Source organism: Biomphalaria glabrata, chromosome 4, assembly GCF_947242115.1.
Source record: "Biomphalaria glabrata chromosome 4, xgBioGlab47.1, whole genome shotgun sequence".
In the NCBI taxonomy this organism is placed as follows: Eukaryota; Metazoa; Mollusca; class Gastropoda; family Planorbidae; genus Biomphalaria; species Biomphalaria glabrata.
The window spans coordinates 37,662,805-37,685,833 of NC_074714.1; the positions used below are offsets into that span (position 1 = coordinate 37,662,805).

Genomic DNA, 23,029 nt, shown 5'->3' on the forward strand with positions numbered 1-23,029 from the left:
TTAACTCAGAACAATTACAATGCAGTCTATAATGTACTTACTTAATGTAGCTACGCAATGTTCTATGTTTTGTAGCAAAAATAAGGCCCACAGCCTAGAGGAGGACCTACTGTATTGTTATTGTTACAGCGTTTGAGATGGATGAGCCCGTTAGCGTGAGGAGTTTACGATGTATATATATAGTCTACCCTCACTGCTAAGGGTCCCGCACATGATGCTCGCCCAAGGCCCCGCGCACTGCTAAGGTCGCCCCTGTTCAACCCGGTAACTGATCGTGCGTGACATCTCCTGGCGACACATGTGCCTTTTCTCGGTAGCAATGGAAGGCTGAAGTCATGCTGAAGGTAAAGAGAAGAGTTCACCTAAGGGAGACAAGCATTGTTGTAAAAGAATCAAACGCGCAATAACTCTGACGTGAGTTAGGAATAAAACCATCCACTTGTCACAACAAGGCCATAGAGAAGCTGTCAACATTCACACTTGCCAAGTCGTATCACATCGAATGTTAGCAGCGAATGACAGACTTCATGGCCTCCTTTTTCTCCCCCCCCCCTCCCCCTCCACATGACTTTAACTCCCTCTTTTTAGTCACATCACCCCTCCACGCCTCCATCTTTACTCACACTCTCTCGGCAGCGCAATCACTCACCGGGCCCCCATTCACCTCATCGCTTTCCTTGTTAGCTGGCTGAGCGCGTGCACGCGACGTCACCTCACGCTTGTACCACCAGCAGAAGCCCACACTACCACCCTGTCACCACGTGTTCGCGCCAAAAAGAAGAAGAAAAAAACTTCGCAAAATAAAATAATGTATGATCCTCTTTTGTAAGTCTCTTGAAAACAATTCCCCCCTCCTCCCGCCTCCAAGAGAAACCCCTTCCTAGCTCCCTGCCACCGTGGCCACGTCCTCCGCCACCCAAACGCCCAACAATAGATTCGCCTCATTTAAGAAAGGAGCTTCAGTCTCCATTGGGTTTTGATTAGGGCTGGCCAAACACTCAGGGTAACATAGAACTTGTAGTCGTCAAACCTTTCTGGCAATACCAAACCAAATGAAGGATTTTCTAAAACATTTTGGTCGTCAACTGTAATTATTTTTTTAACCAGGTTTTTCTACATTTCAAGACATTCAACAACTGTTTTTCAAACACTGTATTTGGAAATTGTTTTTTGTTGTTTGAGAGCTACACGACTGAGAAACTAAAACTTGAAGAAATTCATTCTGGCAAGTGAAGAGATACCTGAAGATTAAAACTAATCCCTGGAATAAAGTCCAACAATTAAAGTAAGAGGTTTTGATTTTTTAAACTATTATTGTGCTTAATTGTCGCAATCTATGTTGTCAATATCGCGCCATAAAAACTCGTTTTTTTTAAATATTTATATGAAAACTTACCCTGGCATAATCAAGTGTAGAGATTAGAAATAAAAGCTTGACGTAGAAACATTTAAACTGAAAAAACATTTTGAATACCGTGGGTAATACCGTGGGTAATGTAAATGTTAAAATTTTCTCATTTTCAGTTTCTGTATTTAAATGAGGTATACTGTCAGAAATCCTCCCCTTCCATTTTGTGGGTGTTCCATCCTTAAACTTTTCCTATCTTTTAATGAAATGTAACAACCGATTAGGATGAATTTCAGAACTATTTCTCTTTGTTGCGGGCATTCTTTAAGAAATAAAATGGATTGCGTCCAGTAGGAGGGCAGAGGATGCAAGCGGAGAGAACTCTCGTTACTCATGAACATTGTAAAGACCATCGAACGACAGTGCAGAGCGCAAAGCACAAAACCAAGCAGTCATTCTATTGTAATATTAAACTACAAGTTCCTCTCAAGCTAAAGACTCTAGCTTCCTAAGATGGCTGCCTGGTCGTGTGGTATGCGCTCTGGACTGTCGTTCGATGGTCTCGATCGTCCCGGGCTAGAACCCTGCCCGCAGCTGTCCGTCGCCGTCCCATGGGCTAAGTTGGATTAATTTTCGAATCTAAAGGAACATGTGAAACAAGTAAAAGAAAAGAAACACACAACTATGTCCAGTAAGATGGTCATTGTATTGGTTCAGCAATGTACTGGCACAAAGACAGAAGTAGCTCAACCTTTAAGAGCAAGAGCAATATTTGTGTGTTTTGTAATGAAAATAAAGTAGCAAAAGTATTTTTGCTTTAAAAAATTGAAAGGCGGTCCTTGAGGGTCAGCCGAAGTACACAATACATCAAAAAGAATCTCAAAACTAAGTTGCATTGACAGCATGGACCATGACATGACCAATTAGTGACCGATTTTTAGTAATAACCAACTTTTTATGAAAGAACGAGAAAAGGCAGGTGATAAAAAAACTCACCTGTTTCTATTGCCAAAGGTTGACAAGAAGGTCATGTGGCCAGCACAATGACCCAAATCCACCGCTATACCAGATTGTTGTATCAGCGGAACCTGTAATAAAATATATGCATAACTTGAAATGCGCGTCTCACTTTGTATTAAGAAAGGTTTACATGTGTGTGCATACAGTACGCTTTAGTAATTCTGAGTATTAAGAGTATGAAAAGACCAAAGAAGCTGTTCAATCAACTTCTAGCTGGCTACATGTGATGGAGAAATTACATTCTCGATAACGCTTTTAGTTTAAGAGCTTTAAAATTAACAGACCGACAGGCGGACATACAGGCGGACATACAGACGGAAAAAATACGGTGATTAAAACAAAAAAAAAACATTATTAAACGTTTCATCAGACTGTGCTCCGCAGACATGTAGAATTTGTAAATCATTTGTCTTGTTACGCTAATCAACCAGACATTCAAAATGGACTCGAGTTGACAGCGACATGCGTGTGCACATGTATTAAGTTTGTTTAACTCTATCGCGTGATAGTTTATTGAACTTATTTAAAATATAGAAAAACCTGATTTATCATCCATGTAGTTTTTTTTTTTTTTTTGGAAATAAAGTGATATGTAAAGAAAAACTCAATAATACATTTACAATCATTTATAAATATTTTCTTATAATTTAAAGGTTCACCAAATTTCAGTGGAGTCTGGAATTCTGGAATTCTTGAATTCTGAATTTCGAGATTTTTAAGGTGCCCCTGAATCCTCCCGACTCTAATGGGTTTCTGACCGTTAGGGAACGTAAAGGCGGTTGTTCGTTGTGCTGGCAACTTGACAACCTTGTTAACCGTGGGAAACAGAAACAGATGCGCTTTATATCATGTAACCCAATGATTGCATGGTCTGGGGTACTTTACTTTTTTCTTTTTAAAATTTATTTCTATTGTTTGGAGATACAATAAAAGCGCCTAGATTAGATGATTCTATTTTTTTTAAATAGCGGCCCCCGAAAGAGAAATACACGCTATTAGTTTTGTGTGGTTTGTCTGTCCGTCCGTCCTGTTTAGATCTCGTAAACTAGAAAAGATATTGAAAAATTCGACATCATGATATTTTAGACCATTCAAAGTTCTGATGGAACGGCTACTTATTTCTTTTCTGAAAGCGAAAAATTTAATTTTTAAAATCAACTATGTAGACAATTTTTCATTAAAATTCACCATTTTTACAACTATTCACTATTAATAGTAACTAACACGGGAGGCTATTTACCCCATTTCATATTTATGAAAATGATTTTAGATCTTGTGTCAAAAATTTTTTTCCCTACAAAAGTATCGCTAAGTTAGGTAAGTTCTGTCATACTAGTTTACTTTTTTTTTAAAGAGAAAAAAATCTATTTAATATGCATGCAAGTGGAACATAATGTGAAACAAATATTAATAAGTAGTTTTTCATATAAAAGGAATAGGCAAACTTACTTATGAAACTCTGAGCTAAAGGAATTTCTTTTTTACGGAATTTTTTTTTCTTGAGGCTTTGAATAAGAGACTGACCCTTTACAAAATAATTAGATCAATTAGATACTCATTATATGACATCAGTTAGGCCAGGTTCACATCTAACTTCACATTCACTTTCACCTATCCCTTGGTCTGCTGGACCGTTGGGGGCACCACACAAGATCTATCAACCTTTTTTCTCCATTCTTCTGTGTCATTTGCCTTTGATGAATTTCATTCTGATATTCTATCTGAAAACATTGAAACCTGCCTGGGTGGACCACTTCGGGGGCCGATTTTGAGTTTGTGTTTCCACACAAACTGTCTTTGTAAACTTGTTTGCCTTTGTATAGTGAGTTTATTTGATGCTATAGGCCTAGCAATCCCATTCTCTCTTAGCCATCCTCTTTCGTAGACATGGCATGTGGAGGAGGTCCCTTGGAGTAGTTTTACGTGTCTTCTCTAGATACTCTCCTAGCACAATTGAGCTGGAGCCAAATCTCAATTAAAAAAATTCCTGGTCTAGATTCTAACTCTGGCCCCATTGATAGTGTTCTGTCAAGATTAGGAATTAGTTGTTTCACAGAAAGGGAAAGTTTTGACTTCGAGACAATGACCACTTTCAAAAACAAGACAAAGAGGAAGAATAGCGAAATGTAAACAGACGACTTTTGACGGCTGTAGAGTGAGGCAGTTTTATGAACCATTTAGCTTGACGACATTTGACGGTTCCGTTAGTAAACTTCTTGTTCGACATTCACTATCAGCGTCGACTTACTTCTATTGTTGGCCTTTCGCCTTTGATATTTGATTTCACTATTTGAGAGTTACCTCCGTTTGACTTATCTGCATTAGACACAGCGCGGAAGCCAAGCGGTTTAAGTAAATCATTTGCACATCCTTGAGTCGGAACCAAACTTGTCAATTCTGGACTGCTAAAATACATAAAACACTAAACCATAATTTACAAATAGAAAAACAAAAACTAATGAAATACTCAGAAGCACATTTCTTATTCCACACGCTAGAACAAATTCGCAGTACCATAAAAAATGGAATGGGTTGCCTGAATCAGCCAGAGTTTAAGTTATTGATTAACATGCATGATGAAATTACCACTTGAATTGCGTAGGGCGTAATTATCTTTTTTTTTTTTTTTTTAAAGAAACGTCTTTTATATATAAGATAAGATAAGCATGTCAAAAAGATTTCAGTCTAACTGTCTGGGATGTCCAAGTTTCAGTTTAATGACTTTTGAATCTGTTTCATTGCTTCTCGTGTCCAGCGCTTTCTGTTCTCTGCAGTGATTACGTCAGACTGTCTGAAAACAACATAGTCCCATGTCATTTCAGAAACAGACAAATAGAGAGAAATATATAGATAGAGAGAGAGAGAGAGATAAATAGAGAGAGGGAGAGACAGAAATAGAGAGAAATATATAGACAGAGAGAGAGAGATAAAGAGAGAGAGAGAGAGAGAGAGAGAGAGAGAGCGGGAGAGACAGACATACAGACAATTTACCAAAAAACAAAAAGATTATCTTATTTTTTACACCAGCTAATCAAATGTATTTTAATATTCTGCTGGATCTAAGGAGGACAACTCCTACACATTGATGGTATAAAACATTTCTATTGCGTCTTTGTGTGTGTATGTGTGAGTGTGGTTTGTTCAGTTTATTTTTTTATTAAAGATTATTATTATTATTATTATTATTTAATACATACATGCGATGCTTTTTTGTAAAAAAAAAAAAGCCGGTACTATAAGTTAAAATTTCATGAAATGCAATGCCATTATCCTTACATTGAAAAAGGTGCCGGCACGTCACAAAAACAGCACTGCATACATGTAGGTATTGACATATGTCTACTGGTTTCCTTTGTTTGTTTTGATTCTGGAATCATCCTTACACTAAATTAGTTTCAAATTTACAATATAATTGCACACTGACGATTCTTCAAATTAACATGGTACATTCACTTCAAAAGGTTGAATATAGAAGTTATTTATCAATATCAAAGTAATGTTACCTCGGATGGCATTCAAACATTATTTATGACTTAAGATCAGGAACTTTATTCCAGCTTTTTACAGTGAATCAAAATGTATTTCTTTTAAATGCTTTGGAGGTAACTTTTGGAGACAATTTGGGTTGCGAATGCAAGTCTCCTGGTCTAACGGTTACCAAAAAAAAAAAATAACCAAACACACAGTTTCCTCATTGGATCAGAAAATAGTTTCCCTATTCTGAATGTATAAAAAGGTCTGTTCTATTTTAACTCGTTGCTAAACAAATGGTCTCTTTTTCCCTTTTTTTTTGTATCTTGTCAAAAAAAAAGGGGTGGAAGGTCGCTTAGTTTTTTGTTAGCGTGTTTGGAGATGGAGAGCGGATGTTTTGGTTGTATCGGGCGAAAATGAAAAGGAATTATCATCAATTTCTAAAAGTAACTTAGGTAAGAAAAAAAAAAGTTAGAAAATAATTAGAGAACAGACAAAAAAAACTATAAAAAAAGAACATCTGAAGATTACCTTGGACAAAAAGTCCGTTTAAGAGTTTCAACTTCAAACTAATCTTAAAAACATCTTTCACTTCATTTTTAGTTCATAAAAAATATTTTCAACTCAAACAAACACAGTCTGGTAGTTGTCACATGGGCGTAGCCAGTATTTTTTTTCCGGGGAGGGGAGTTATATATATAATATGTAAGTCGCAACTGGGTCTGCATAGTAATGTGATATACTGCACTCGTCCTAAATCTTTGGAATCGAGACGTCTTTTATTAAAGTATGTATGTTTATATGTGTGTGTGTATGCGTGTGCGTAATTATTCTTCATTACACTCTGAACCTATATATTCTTTCCGACGTTTTTTAGTTTTGTGTGAAATGTCTGTCCGTCTGACCGTCTGTCCGTCTGTCCATCCGTCCCGTTTAGATCTCGTAAACTAGAAAAGATATTGAAAATCCGACATCACAATATTTTAGACGATTCAAAGTTCTGATGCAACGGCTACTTTTTTTTTCTGAAAGCGAAAAATCTAATTTTTAAAATCAGTTATGCAATCAGTTTTTTAAAGAGAAAAAGCTAATTAGTATGCATTATAAGTTAGAGCTAACTTAAAACGAATAGTAATTTTATAAACTTTATTTTCTTGAACATTTTATTTTCGGAATTTTTTTTTTTTTTTTTTTTAGGATTCGAATAAGAGATTGAGCCTTTTCAAAACAATTAAATTATTTATTAGACTTCAGTTAGGCCTGGAGAGGCGCGGTAGCTGAGTGGTAAAGCGTCTTCAGAAACGAGGGTCCCGGGTTCGAATCCTGGTGAAGACTGGGATATTCAATTTCGAAATACTTGGGCCCCTCTGAGTCTACCCAGCTCTAATGGGTACCTGACATTAGTTGGGGAAAAGTAAAGGCGGTTGGTCGTTGTGCTGGCTACATGACACCCTCGTTAACCGTAGGCCACAAAAACAGATGAACTTTACATCATCTGCCCTATAGACCACAAGGTCTGAAAGGGGAACTAGTTAGGCCAGGTTCACATCTAACTGTACATTCACTTTCACCTATCCTTTGATCTGCTGCACCGTTGGGGCACTAAACAAGATCTGTCAACCTTCTTTCTCCATTCTTATCTCTCATTTGTCTTTGATATAATTTCATTCGGATGTTCTTTCCGAAAATATTGAAGCCTGCCTGGGAGGACCACTTAGGGGGCCGATTTTAAGTTTGTGTTTCCACACAAACTGTCTTTGTAACCTTGTTGTACCTTAGTTCAGTTCTTTTTGGATCCAAGCATTATTTCCGGTATTTAAAACTAAAAAAAAAATGCATATTCTGAGGTATCTACATTGCATTATCCTGCTACTCTTTACTTTAAAAAATTTAGTTCAAAAACCATTTTGCATATCTTTTTATTAATGAAGCCCATCTACTGGTAGAAATTGGTAATTATAGATTTGATTTAGTTTTTTATTTGTGTGTGTATGGGGGGGGGGGGGTTAACCACCAAACCCCTCTTGGCTACGCTCATGGAATTTGGTGGCTGCAGTTTGCTTTAGATTATTGATTAAAAAGAAGATTTTTATCGTCAAAACCAACTGTTGCTCAACCCATAGAATTTGGTAATAGTTGTTCATTTAAGTTTTATATTGAAGAGTTTTTTTTTAACCTCAAAGCCTCTAGAGGGGAGTTTAAACTCAAAACCCTTTAGAGGGGTTTTTAAGCTCAAAACCTTTCCTGGCTACGCTCATAGAATTGTTGTTTGCGTTAGTTTTATAATGAAGAGTAGGTTTTAAACCCTATGGAGGGGGAGGAATCTCAAAACAAACCTTGGCTACTCTCATAAAATTTTGTGACTGTCATTTGCTTTATTTTTGCTTTATTGAAGAAGAGGTTTTAACTCGAAACTCCCTTGAGGGGGTGGGATTTTAAACTCAAATCACCCCACCCCCCTTGGCTGCGCTGGGGAAAGTGATGGTTTAATATAATATATATATATATATAATAAAAAATCTCATCTACAAAGAACAAAATTAAAGCACACAAAAAACAGTCACAAAATTACACCCCACCCCCCTTTACCTCTCCTCCCCGGCTACGCCCATGAGTTATCATATATAAAATTCCCGCCAGAAAACTTTGACTTAGACGTCAGTTTGGGGGGGGGGGGAGGGGGACTTTTAGAACAAGTAGAAAAAAACAACATGAATTCGATGAATGTAGATACCACCAGATTAGCACACCAGAAAGGTTCCAATACTTGCCTCCCTTGGTTTATAAAAATGCCCTAGAGAATAATTCATTACAATAAAATATGTGAAGTCTTTGACCAGGAAGAAAAGGAAAGAGATTCGTGGGTAAAAATTTCATTTTCTATTGGACTTTTCCCTTTCTCTGTAGATTTAGCTGATTTAAAAGCATTTCGAAATCTAACTTATGTTTGTCTTTGAACGCCAACTTCTTGTTGACTGCCTGGACAACGCTTCGCCTTTAATTGCCAATTATTCAATCATTACATTGTCTTACAACTTCGCCAAATTAAAGCGTCAAATTTGTTTTTCCGGCACTTTGTCCGTACAGTAGCATGTTCATATTGAATTCCAGCGCTTACGCCAACAGCTAAACTGGGGATATTTGAGACCAGCTTGTCTTCGACTTCATTAGAGCTACGGTTAGATCTTTTAAATTAGAACACAAAACAATTAGCTCATTTTTCTCGGAAGACTTAAGCCCGTCCTAAATCTTCTGCTCAAACTTGCAAATGTTATAGACCAGTGTTTCCCAAACTGTGTTCCTCGGAACCCTAGTGTTCCGCGAGGCCTTAATAGGTGTTCATCGAACCGTTTGAAAAATTAACTAATTAGCCAACACGTGAATTAATCTCTCTTTTAAAAAAAAAAGGCAAAGTGTTCCGCTAAATGGTCAAAATATGCGAAGTGTTCCGTTAAGAGAAAAAGTTTGGGAAACACGGTTGTAGAGGAATTAGTAAGTGCAATCTCAACTTTTGAAATAATATTTTCTTTTTTTGATTATTTGTTACTTCATGTTGTCCTAACTTTTATTGACTAATAAATTTGCCTGTAGGTATTTACTCTGTGTGTGTGTGTGTATGTGTTTATCTTGTGTTTGTGTGTTTGATAAGGAATTAAGACAATAATTTTTCAAATATTTTTATTTATTTAAGCAAGATCTTTATTGACTATTTCCACTATGATATTGAATTGCGTTATTAGATTAGTATTTTTTAATCTGTTCAATTAGGCCTATATAATGGTTGATAGCGGACAAAATACTCTATAGAAAATAAATGCTATTCTTACAACGCTAATGTCAAATTGCTTTGCTGTGTCTGTCTGGTAAAAATATTTCTCTACCTGTCTAGTATCAGATTAAGTTGAAACTTTGTATACTAACTCATTTTACGTAACGAAACACACATCGATCACAAAATTAACAAGTTAATTAATTAGAGATAGGTAGTAAAAGGGAAATAAATCTTACAATATTGACCTATATGGCTGTACATGTGCAGTTTTTTCCCTTATTTGGTTTTTTATTTATTTAAGTATCTATATATATAATGCTCTTCATGGCTCAAGAGTTTGGACACGCAAGCAAGAAGTATAGGAAAGATCACTCTTTTATTTCTGCAATTCGGACGAACTAGAGTTACTCCAGGGAAAAAAAGAGAGGGTGGGGGACAACAAGTAGTATTCACCCGTCACTAAATAGCAGGGCCGGACCGTTGTGACCCAAAAGATTACTTTTTTTTTTATTTCTACCTCACGTAGCGGCAAAAAAAAAAAAGAGGGGAAGGGGAGAACAAGTAATCTACTCTGTATTCACCCGTCACTAAAACGCAGGGCCGGACTTAACCGTTTTGGCGACTTTGCCCATTTAACACAATTACGGCTAATGCATAATGCCGTTTTTATTTATCGCGCGTAGGATTGGCGTTTTCGATTTTGAATGACACCCCAAAATGACATTTTTGTCTATATATATCCTTAGATTTCCATGACTTTTTCATGTATTTTGCAATTTCAGGAGTTTTCCAGGAGCTCCTGGGGAATCAGGCGGCCGCGGGAAATCTGTTATAAGTTATAAAATGGTTAAATTTAATAATTTACACCTAGAATTAGCGCGGTCCTATGAAAGTGTCGGGCTCACTGCGGTCGCATAGGTTGCAGTGGTCTATGGCCGGCCATGCAAAATAGCGACGTATCTTACGCCGTGGGCTGAATATATATATATATATATATATATATATATATATATATATATATATATATATATATATATATATATATATATATATATATATATATATATATATATATATATATAACAAGTAATCTACTCTGTATTTACCCGTCACTAAATAGCAAGGCCGGACTTAAACATTGTGGGGCCCTATGCGAAACGGAATTCGAGGGGCCCAGTTTGGGTAGGGATACGGCTTGTAAGTGAAATTGAAGAGTTTATATTAGAAAATACATTCGTCTTTGCATTTCATTCATCCATTCCTACCTACAGAATCACTTTACGAGCCTTGCGTGTAGCAAAGTCATACAGTATATCATGAAAATTCTATTCCCTACATAGATCACGCTCAATAGCAAGAATTACCAAATGTTTCAATCTATCGACGAGAATTGTTGAACTAAAGTAATTTTTCATTAGTTTGAGGCGCGAGAAGCTTCTTTCACCAGATTTCAAATTTACGGGATAACGCCGTTTTTTTTTTTACCGTGCGTAGGATTGGCATTTTCCATATTGAATGACACCCCAAAATTTTTGTCTATATATTTAAGGAGATTTGTATAGGTTTTCTAAAGATTTTTATAATTTCCGGATATTTCCAGAACTTTTTCGTATATTTTACTATTTCAGATTTTATAAGTTATACAATGGTTTAATTTAATAATTTATACACCTAGAATTAGCGAGGGTCCTATGAAAGTGCGGGGCCCACTGCGGTCACATAGGTTGCAGTGGCCTAAGGCCGGCCCTGCAAAGTAGCGGCGTATGCTACGCCACCGGTCGACTAGTTTCTTATATTTTGCTTTGTTTTAGTTTTATTTTATGACATCCGCTATTTCTTGTCATCTCTTCATTAAACAAAAGAGAAATCAGAGAATAAGAAAACTGAAGCCAATGTTTGAAACTGATCGCCACTTACAAAAATACATTCACAAACAGAAATTAAGTTCATTAAAGTCACGTGATGTATCCCACATGTTTTCCTGGTCTCAGACTAGAGCTCTTTCTGAAAAAGTGTGTGTGTGTAGAGGAACTTAGCTAATATGGAGAAATTGTTTCAATCCATGAAGACATTCCCTACAGAGAGACTTCTTTTATATCTGAAGATTTGGTGACAGTGTACTTGAGGCTTTCCAAACTCTTCACTAAATCTTCTTGTAAGACGTTCTCCCCCTGTCAGCTGATCAGCAAGGCTAATAGACGTCTTAACTCATTAATTACAGGGACTTCAGCAGGCCACTTGCGATCTAGGGACTCCATTGTTGGCGGGCTGATCTAGTCGCAGCCTATGTCTTAACGAACGAAAGAGTCACGTGGCTTGTGTAAGAGTGTGGGAGAGTGTGTGAGAGTGTGTGAGAAAGTGAAAGTGGGTGAGTGTAGGGGAGGAGAAGGATACTAAAAGAAGAACTACACTTAAAAAAAAAACAGCTGTTGAACGTAGTGACCAACTGTAAGAGAGACGGACATTCTTCAGCAACCGTTGGCTCAAGTCCAGACTCTGGACCTTGATGTGTTCTCAACTACATCTTCATCTGATGGTATTAGTTTATCTTGAGTGTGAGCAAGTCTATCTGTCTATCTATCTATCTATCTATCTATCTATCTATCTATCTATCTATCTATCTATCTATCTATCTATCTATCTATCTATCTATCTATCTATCTATCTATCTATCTATCTATCTATCTATCTGTATGTATATATATGTCTGTCTGTCTGTCTATGTATTTATTTATCTATCTTGATTGTTTCCCCGAAACATTTGTTTCTCCTAATTATGCTAAACCCAGTTAATTTATTTATGTCAAATGCTACGCAAAGGGGCACTGTGACAGCAACTCATATCTCCTGCTTCTAAATGTTAAGTCAGATCATAAAATGTTGAGCGATCCAGGAGCACCGATTTCAAATTATAAAACAGAATCTAACCATCTCTTAGGTCTAGAGATGAACAGTAAGAAAAGTTTGTACTGAAAGAAACACACTGCAAATCAAGAGAAAAGAAAAGTAGAAAGAGGAAAGAGATTATAGCAGAACATAAAAAGAGACAAAAGTGAAGAGAGAGAAAAAGAAAGTGTGATGAAAAAAAAAAGAAACAGAGATGCAGAGTGACAGAGGCAGAAAAAAAAAAGAAAAAAAAGAGAGAGAGAGAGAGAGAACGAAGATAAAATCCAAAGGGCTCACTAGTGGCAGACGACAAGTTTGGAGAAGGTCACCTCTAACAAGATGAGTCACTTGAAAATGAGCGCTAAGCTGTAAATAAATTCCTCCTCAAAAGCCCATTTGTCCTCTTGCTCCAGAGCGTGGGGCGGCAGGCCGGTACTTAAACATGGCCGACAAGTCTGGAATCCCGGGCAGCAAGTTATGGAAATAATTTATTGAATTAAACACTCGGCCTTCTTTCTCTCAATCCGAGGGGCGTATTTGTGTATTACGTCACGATTTGTGTTTTACGTCACGCGTCGTCTCGCTTAGTTAAATACTTTGATGTTTCCCGCTTTACTGGGCATCGTGTCAGTCATCTCTATCACGTCTGCCCATGTACAACCACAAGGGCAGTTAACAGGCACCACATGAAACATGAGACCTGAGAATAATTGTGAATATTTGTATTTTATTAACTACAAATAATTGTATGGTCATAAGGTTTGAATATCGTCAAGACTCTAAGGTTGGTCCAACCAAAGTTTTATCCCAGTTAAGATTGATCCCAGCTGATTAATTGAGGAAACACTTCAGGTGTAACATTTTCTGTTGACCACCTTGTTCTCTTGGTTTGTTTTGCTCGACGTAGAGTAACGTGAACACAGGCGTTTTGGAGTATTTGACAACAACGAGGAAAGGAGAAAAGCTTATAATAATAATAATAATAATAATAATAATAATCTTTATTATCCGTAAGGAAATTTGTCTTACAATTTGTGCATTACACGAAACAAAACATTATAACTATAGAATAGTTAGATAGATATAGTTCTAGATATATAGATGTATATAGATATAAAGATATAGATATAGATATCAATACTGCAAGATTTACATCCCTTGTTATACAAAGCAAAATTAATTAATTACCACTACTGGTAACTTCTTTTTTATTAATTCGTGTGGTGCCATGGACATTGAATAATTGTGGTCTTTTTGAAGTACTCTTGTTTATAAATGTAGTCAATCTGAAGTATTCTTACTAATAAATATGTTCATTACAAATCACTATTTTTCTGCGTATTTTTTTCCCGAGTACTCTTGCTTTGCATTTGGTTATTTCAAGGTACTCTTACTTAAATACAGAATCATTTAGAGGTAATCTTGCTTTGAATGTGGTCAATCAAAGTGTTTTAAATAAGGTCATTTCGAAGTGCTTTTGGCCAATCAAAGTATCTTTGTTATGAATATGGTCATTGCGAAGTAGTCTTGGTCAACCAAAGCATTCTTGTTTTGAAGTAGTCTTGGTCAATCAAAATACGCGGTCTTTTCAAGGCTAAGTATTTACTTCACATATAAATCATTATATCAATAACATCTTTTAAGTTACATTATGATTTGGTTTTAAGTTTTTTCCTTTAAGCAAGTTTCTTAGATACATAAGTACGGTTCATTCTGTACTACTATATAACCCAAGCAACTTTCTTTTAAACCACAGATATGAACCACAGTTCCTGCATTAAGAAAAATAGAGGTTTTCAATCATAAATATCTAGCACCGCCTTCCAAACTAGCACCGCCTTCCAAACAATGTAGCACCGCCTTCCAAACTTTTTTTGCACCGCTTTCCAAAATTTTTTGCACCGCCATCCAAACTATCTAGCACCGCCATCCAAACTATCTAGCACCGCCTTCCAAACTATCTAACACCACCTTCCAAACTATCTAGCACCGCCTTTCACACTGATATCTATAAACATGAAAAACATTTAAAAAAAAAATACTTTTTAAATAAACAAAGCTTATATTAAGTGTAAATTGAATTTATATAAATTGCCTTTCGAGACAAAAGGAGTCATATATATATATATATATATATATATATTAAGTGTAATTGTATCAATTAGTCTGGATCAGTCAGACATCAATATTCATAATTGGCCTAGACATAATAAAACTGTGCGATTAGAAATAGTTTTTACTAATTGATTTTTTGTGGAAAAAAAAGGGGGGAGGTGAAAGAATGTTGTTTTTTTTAAATGCATAAAAATTTTTAACTCAGGGGGTGGGACCCTCGAGTCCTCAAGGGGACTTAATTCAACTTAAACAATCACACCAGTCAAGTGCGATTTCTTTCCCTTGTTCAAGATACCAAACAAAATAATTAATTACCAATAGTTTATTAACTAAGTGGTTAGTTGTTGTTTTTTATTATTGATTCTTGTGTTGTCAGGTAGAAGGACTAATTGTGCCAAATTTCAGCTTGATCCGAGGTTGGTGTCGGAGAAATAAAATGTACACACTTTTTACCAGACAGCTAGACAGAGTGAGTTAATCTGAGATTGGGTGTCGGAGAAATAAAATGTACACACTTTTTACCAGATAGCTAGACAGAGTGAGTTAATCTAAGATTGGGTGTCGGAGAAATAAAATGTACACACTTTTTACCAGACAGCTAGACAGAGTGAGTTAATATCTAAGATTGGGTGTCGGAGAAATAAAATGTACACACTTTTTACCAGATAGCTAGACAGAGTGAGTTAATCTAAGATTGGGTGTCGGAGAAATAAAATGTACACACTTTTTACCAGACAGCTAGACAGAGTGAGTTGATCTGAGGTTGGTGTCGGAGAAATAAAATGTACACACTTTTTACCAGACAGCTAGACAGAGTGAGTTAATCTGAGATTGGGTGTCGGAGAAATAAAATGTACACACTTTTTACCAGATAGCTAGACAGAGTGAGTTAATCTAAGATTGGGTGTCGGAGAAATAAAATGTACACACTTTTTACCAGACAGCTAGACAGAGTGAGTTAATATCTAAGATTGGGTGTCGGAGAAATAAAATGTACACACTTTTTACCAGATAGCTAGACAGAGTGAGTTAATCTAAGATTGGGTGTCGGAGAAATAAAATGTACACACTTTTTACCAGACAGCTAGACAGAGTGAGTTGATCTGAGGTTGGTGTCGGAGAAATAAAATGTACACACTTTTTACCAGACAGCTAGACAGAGTGAGTTAATCTAAGATTGGGTGTCGGAGAAATAAAATATATATATAATATAATATACATCTATATCAAGGTGTGCCTTTTTCTAGACAAGAATCAACTATATTGGTGATTATTTAGTAGGTTAGAAACCAAAAAACATACAACTAAGTAGCACTTCCAGATTAAAATAAATAAATAAATAAATGTTTCACGAAAATATCGTATCGGCTAACTATGCACTTGGGAACTGACCAGGTTAAGAGGTCGTGCTGTGTATGTGTTGAAAAGTGATCCTTAATTATAGGTAAAAATTCGTGGCATAAAGCTTGACTTCCAGCAGGTTGTGGTCTGCATAGATCTATTGGCCAACAAAATCAGCGTTGAGTGACGTGTACCATTTATAGTTCTTCTCTGAGCATCTTACAATGTGACCGTGACCTTTATAGGAGGGCCTTTAGGACTTTAAAAATTGAAGTATTGTTTTTAAAATGATGTTTTTTTGTATATTTAAAAACGGTTCGCAATTTGCATATTTATTTTAATAACAAAACGGGTCGTTAAGATTGCAGTTACACATGTCTTTGTGGTTTTTTTCTGATCTTTCTACAAAATTTGGTGAAATCGAAATTTCAAAAGTTCTTTTAATTTGAGATCTTAACATGACAGACGGAGAATTTGACGGTCAGACGACACAAAACTATTAATAGCTTTTCCCTAAGGGGACCGCTAAAAATTCAAAATAAAAAATTATATATTTGTATGTATAAAAACATTTATCAATGCGTTTTATTTTTGTTATATAAAATTATGACATAGAATATATATTTGTAAAAAGGTAAATCGAAATCAGACTCCAGCCAACAAAGAATCGAGTTCAACTCCAACCAACGAATCTTGCTGTTTAAAGCTCCGATTACATAACTAATGAGGTGGACGGTATCGATGCTGTTTTGTTGACATTGACTCATTAATTATGTAAGGCTTAGAGCAGTGTAAACAAAAGACAAATATAGTTTTAAGAAAAACACACACACCTATTATGTACACAAACAGTGTGCCAGATAAAGATGGTACGATGCCGAAGACATCACATATTTAGGAAGCGCCCTTTCCCACCAAAAACGTGTGACTATGGCTTCACAACCGTTTGATGCACATGGATTTAAAACCAGAGTTTATTACTAGAAGAAGTCTATAGAAATATTGTTTTAACAAATGTATATTTATATTTCTTTAATTAACAACCGGCGACCATTTCGTGCTAATTCTTGGTAAGGTAAATAAAAAAATATCGATACCATTGTCAAGGATTAGATTATCGATGCTCGTTTTTGTCTGTCTCACTAAAGAACATAATAGTCCCCCTTTTGACAAAGCTTATATCAACTCACTCTGTCTGTCTGGAAAAAGTTTGTACAAGTTATTTCTCCCACACCCAGACTTGGGATCAAGATGACATTTTGCACACAATTAGTTCTTGTACCTGTCAACACGAGTATCAATAAAATAAAACGATTATTTAATTAACAATTGGTAATTAATTATTTTGTATGGTATCTCGAACAAGGGAAAGAATTTGAACTTGACTACATTGTTGGTTTAAGCTGAATTAGTCTCCTTTATAGGTCGCCGCTTTGAGGTAAGTTTGAAACAAACAATAGATAACTATACAATCCTCTATTTCACAAGCACCTCATTAGCAGATATGACTCTTGAAGACGCTAGTTAGAATTTAGATCACTCCCCTATCTTTTTAAATAAATGCTTTTAAAAGCAATTACGGTAAAATTACCCAAATATGCCTTTCTTTCTCCCATCCCCCCCCCCATTTTTCCCAATTAGTCCAAACAAGTGATAGGATCATAGAGTATTGAGAGAGCTAAAAGCATGCGAATAAACAAAAACAATTTTAAAAAATATTTCTAAACGCACAGATTTATTGTTATGTCTATTACAAATTTTAATAGCATGACTGATCCAAAATAATTTAGAAAGCTACTTCTTAATACGGGATACTATCCCTGTCCAGCGAAGCTGTCGGGCCATACCTAGTTCATCATACTGTCCATACTGGCGTTCGCAAGAACATCACTAATAGTGTTGGGGGTCTCACCATCGTGTGCTCATGATAGAGTGCAGACATCTTTATTGAGAGCGTTCATGGAGTCTTAGATAATAGATTCTAGATACATTTTTACGGCGCGACTATGCAAAATCTAACATACGGAAAATAATTTGTTGTCAAGGCAACGCTTCATCTAAACTGTTGGGCCACCTAGAAAACATCACAAAAGAGGGATCAAAAATCACACGCACAACATCAACATATTTAAAGGAACTTTTTGAACAAAAATGTCTAAGAAAAATCGGAACAATCTTGGACGACAACAACCACCCGCTCCATCAGAACTACGTCGTCGCGAAGTGGGCGACTGCTGTCAATCAAAACAAGAATATAGCGGTACAAAAACTCGTTCGTACCTCACTCGGTCAGACTGTATCAACGCCACTCGTTGATCAGGAAACATGAAAAGGACCAAGATGCCTGTATAGTCGCTGAATGAACTCTTTATGTTGTGTCTGTTCTATTTATGTGAATGTTTCTGTTGTGTTGTCTTTATATGAGAAAAGAGTCCTTGTAATCACAACAAATTTCCATAAGGATCAATAAAGAAGTCTTAATCTTAGTCTTGGTCTTAGTCTTAGATATATAGATAGATAGATAGATAGATAGATAGATAGATAGATAGATAGATAGATAGATAGATAGATAGATAGATAGATAGATAGATAGATAGATAGATAGAGAGATAGAGAGATAGAGAGATAAAAACTACGTTTAGGTCTCAGCTCTATTTTTATGCTATAACAACTATGATAGTATTTTGTTGACGAAAGTAAACTAAACCTGAACATAGTTACTATACTCCTCATCCGTTGTTGCATTCTTTGAGTAACACATATAATGAGCGTATTACAGTCAGAAGTTGTCTGTCACGGTGACTAACCTGTGCTAAACCTAAGAGAATATAATGAACGCGAAGAGGAAGCACGAGATTGACACCATTTATATGGAGTGTTGTGGATGTGGAGACAAGGACCGTAAATTGTGACATTTCAACTTGGTCCAATGTTGTGAAATGGTTTTTTCGACGTTGGTGACTCAGGCACGGGGCAAACCGGCTCATAATGGACAGCATTCAAAAGTTTAAGTGCTGAAACAAATTAGAAACTAATGAAGAAAGATGTTTGGAGAATTCAGGAGAAACTGTGTCTATGTGGGTGGGTGTGAGAGGGAGAGAAAGAAGGAGAGAGAAAGAGAGAGACACTGCTTACCTTGAGCTAAAATCCCACACATTTACCGCCCTTTTTTCACTTACGACACAGCACACTCCTCCAGGATATTTTTCACATTATGGTTATAGCAGGAACACCTGATTTGTTTCTACCAAACATTTAGTGAAAATGTTTAAGTATGACGTATTTTCAAAATATTGGAAACAAGTATCCCAAACCTCTTCAAAATGTCAGCTTATTAAATTGGCATTCCAATGTTGAAGCCGGACACGCTTATCCAACCATTTCCTGTTCTTCCTATCCAAATAAAATGCATAAGACTCTTAAAGATCCATGCAAAAGCTTCTTGAAATTTCTGTATTATCTAATTTTAGTAACGTATCTTAATTATAACGTATCTTAATTATAAAGCAATAATTAGATTTTGTACGATTTGTAAGATCTAATTAATTATAATCATTAAATTTTATCTCATAATTTGTTTCAAGTAAGTTTTCTTGCACGCGTCCATATTGATATTATCTACCCGATATATTTAGGGAATCAAATCTTGAACATTTCCTAACCAATTTGTCATTTAATTCATCACATTTTTTTTCTGCCATTGTTCACTTTGTGCTGCCAAATATTTTTTTATCGACATTGATTTTTTTGTTCTGTTTCCCAAAAAATCTTGAAATTATTTATTTTTATAAGCATGGAACGTGAAACAGCGAGATGTTGAAAACGAACGAGATTTGAAGTTTGTCTGACACGAAGATCTGTGTCCTCAGAGACTCAATCTAATTTTAATTGACACGTTATTTTTTTTTTATTCAGCGGCGGGACGATTCTACTTTTTAATTTTCTTTTATAAGCAGAAGACAAACAGAGCCCATTTCTCGAGTATCGTATCTTGAAATCTTGAATCATCAGACCAGTATTTGATACTTAAACATTTCATTCGGCGGCTGACGATTTCTCTAGCGCGTTCTTTGAACGATCGAGCATTGACTTAGGTTAGAAATAATAAAAAAACATTTCTATACAAAAATGCATAAACTTGTACTTGTATATTTTATAAACACCAATCATGATGATTATAAAACCACTTTTGAAATAAAGGTAAAGATAGAAACACAACTGTAACCATTTAATTGTAAAATTATTAATACAAGCAAACTAAAAAAAATCCTTTAAAAAAAAAAAAAAAAAAAAAAAAAAAAAACAAAGCCCATCTAAGGGAAAGAACTCCGTACTTACAACTATATCACTCTAGAATGTAGAAGTTGTTTCCCTTTTTCGATATTAAAAAAAAAAAAAACATTAATCACCAATAATTAATTTATTATTTGTCAATTTTTTAAACTGATTATTGTTTCATTTATACAATAAATAACATCTTAAACTTTCAAGTTGATCCGAGAATGTTAGAAATAAAGTGTACATTTATTATTTAAGGGAACCAACCCCGACATATTTAATTCAACCATATGTGTTGGTACCAAGCAAAATAAATACTAAGCAGTAATGAATTAAACCGTATTCTGCGGGACACCAGGGTTCCGCGAGGTCCAAATAGATGTTATAGGAACTATTGGAACAATGAACTAATAGGCCCACAATAGATGTTATAGGAACTATTGGAACAATGAACTAATAGGCCCACAATAGATGTTATAGGAACTATTGGAACAATGAACTAATAGGCCCACAATAGATGTTATAGGAACTATTGGAACAATGAACTAATAGGCCCACAATAGATGTTATAGGAACTATTGGAACAATGAACTAATAGGCCCACAATAGATGTTATAGGAACTATTGGAACAATGAACTAATAGGCCCACAATAGATGTTATAGGAACTATTGGAACAATGAACTAATAGGCCCAAATAGATGTTATAGGAACTATTGGAACAATGAACTAATAGGCCCACAATAGATGTTATAGGAACTATTGGAACAATGAACTAATAGGCCCAAATAGATGTTATAGGAACTATTGGAACAATGAACTAATAGGCCCACAATTGCACTAGATTTGACTCTAATTTGATACAAAGATCGACCATTAAAGGATTTCTTGTCAAGTTTGTCAAAGAGTACCAAGATATTTTAAAACTATCGCGAGTAGCTACGTTTCCTACATTCTATTTTGAAACAAAAGACAAGGTCTCATCCGATCAATGTACCTAATACGAAATAGTTATACTCTTGAAAGACTCAATGCCACGAAAGTGATTAAACCTTAAACTTTTTAAATACTTATTTCTGTATGTATTTAGGCCTAATTGTAGCTCTATACTTAAAAATAAATAATAATGCTCAATTTGGAATAATGTTTTAATTATTATTATCTTTATTTTATCGATTAGAAAATAATCCAACAAAAAAAAAATAATTAAAAAAGTGTTCCTTTCAATTCTCAGAATGTGCGAAGTGTTCCATTAAAGAAATGTTTGGGAAACACTGGTCTAGATCTAATAAAACTTAATTAAATGAATGATTCAAAAGAATTGATGCAATTTCCCTCAATATAAGCTTTGTAATTTTTTTAATGTATTTTTCATATTTTGACTTTTTTTTTCGGATTCACGCCATGTCGATCTGTGTTTTTATGACCAACAACTAAAACCTCCAAGTTCCTTAGAAGAAGATTTTATTCATTATCGAAGCTGCAAGTGCTGCCGTTCTATCCTCACTGTTCTCCGAAACGTTTTCAGGGAAATCTCATAGATTAATAGGAGTTTGAAAAGTTAAATCAGCCCCCCCCCCCCAACCCTAACTAACAAATGTGATCAATTAATTGTTAACCGGATTAAAACAAAAAACTGTCATTAAAAACACAATGTGTCTAATATTTTATCTCCCCTTTTATTTTTCATTCGAATTAATTGCTTCCTTTCTTTGTGTAGGGCTATTGGGAGTGACAAACACACACACACACACACACACACACACACAATGCTAATGATTATACCATTGTCACAATACAATGAATCAGGAGATCTTATTTTTTAGCAACACATTTAGGGAATACTTCGCTCAATCATCCGTGTTGTGAAACTTTAAGCGGACGTGCTACGATTGAATCAATAGCATGGATTCATTGTTCTCTTCTTGTGTTCAAAGTATTCCTCCGAGTCGCAAGCCTAGTATCACCAGCAGGTTTAGAATTCCTTGAGCTCTTCAAAATAGAAGCCAAACGCTATAACTTGCGCTCACCGCTTTTACTAATATAGATGCAGGAACAATAAAAAATCAAACATTTTTAAAGCATCACGGTTTGTCTTGAAATCTGGGAAGTGGGGAAGACGCTGTAGTTAGAATGCCCAATGAGTTATGCAATGAAATATTACTAATTTATGAAAACCTTGGCTTGAAAATTGTCCTAGTTTGTCGACTAAAATTTCCTAAATTTAGAATTTCTAATCTGCATGAATGTCTTATACGTACTGGAGATGTTCAATGTTAAAGGTTATACTCTTTATGTACAATTTGATTTTTCTATTTGAATTTACAGTGCTACCAAAAAAAAAAAAGAAGTGGACAAAATTAGTATGTGGTTCTAAAAATCCCAAGTTTATCCATACTGTTGTATTTTTTTATATACCAAAAAGTTTTGATTTTCATGGATTTAGCTCCATTTTCTGAAATGATCCAATAGATCTAAATATGATTAGAAACTTTTTCAATGTGTAAAAACTTTTTTTTTAAATAGAGAGCCTCAAAGAAGGTTTTTGGAAAGGAAAATTGCGATGTCTTGTATGCTCATGCCATTCTAGACAACAATGTCTGCAGGGCAGAGCCAGGGACGTAGTGTCTATATTTTATAGTCGAGTCAGTTGACTCTGGGTTTACGTCTGCTAGGACACATGCTCTCAATGTTGACCTCGGCCAGAAAGAGGCTGGCGTCCACTTTAAACAAAACAACAAGAGGCAATTTAAAGTGAAAACACGGGCCGCAAAGTTGACAAACAAAACAAGAGGCAAT

The 23,029-nt window shown here is 35.5% G+C and overlaps 1 protein-coding gene across 1 annotated transcript in view; it reads left to right on the plus strand.

Annotated features, from left to right (window-relative positions):
* The first annotated feature begins 860 nt into the window (after positions 1 to 860).
* LOC106054159 (protein PRQFV-amide-like) overlaps positions 861 to 23,029 on the plus strand; it is an 88,206-nt gene continuing 66,037 nt past the window's right edge. The window contains exon 1 of the mRNA XM_013209917.2: positions 861 to 1,285. The gene's annotated coding sequence lies outside the window, so the exon portion shown is untranslated. The remainder of the gene's footprint in view (positions 1,286 to 23,029) is intronic.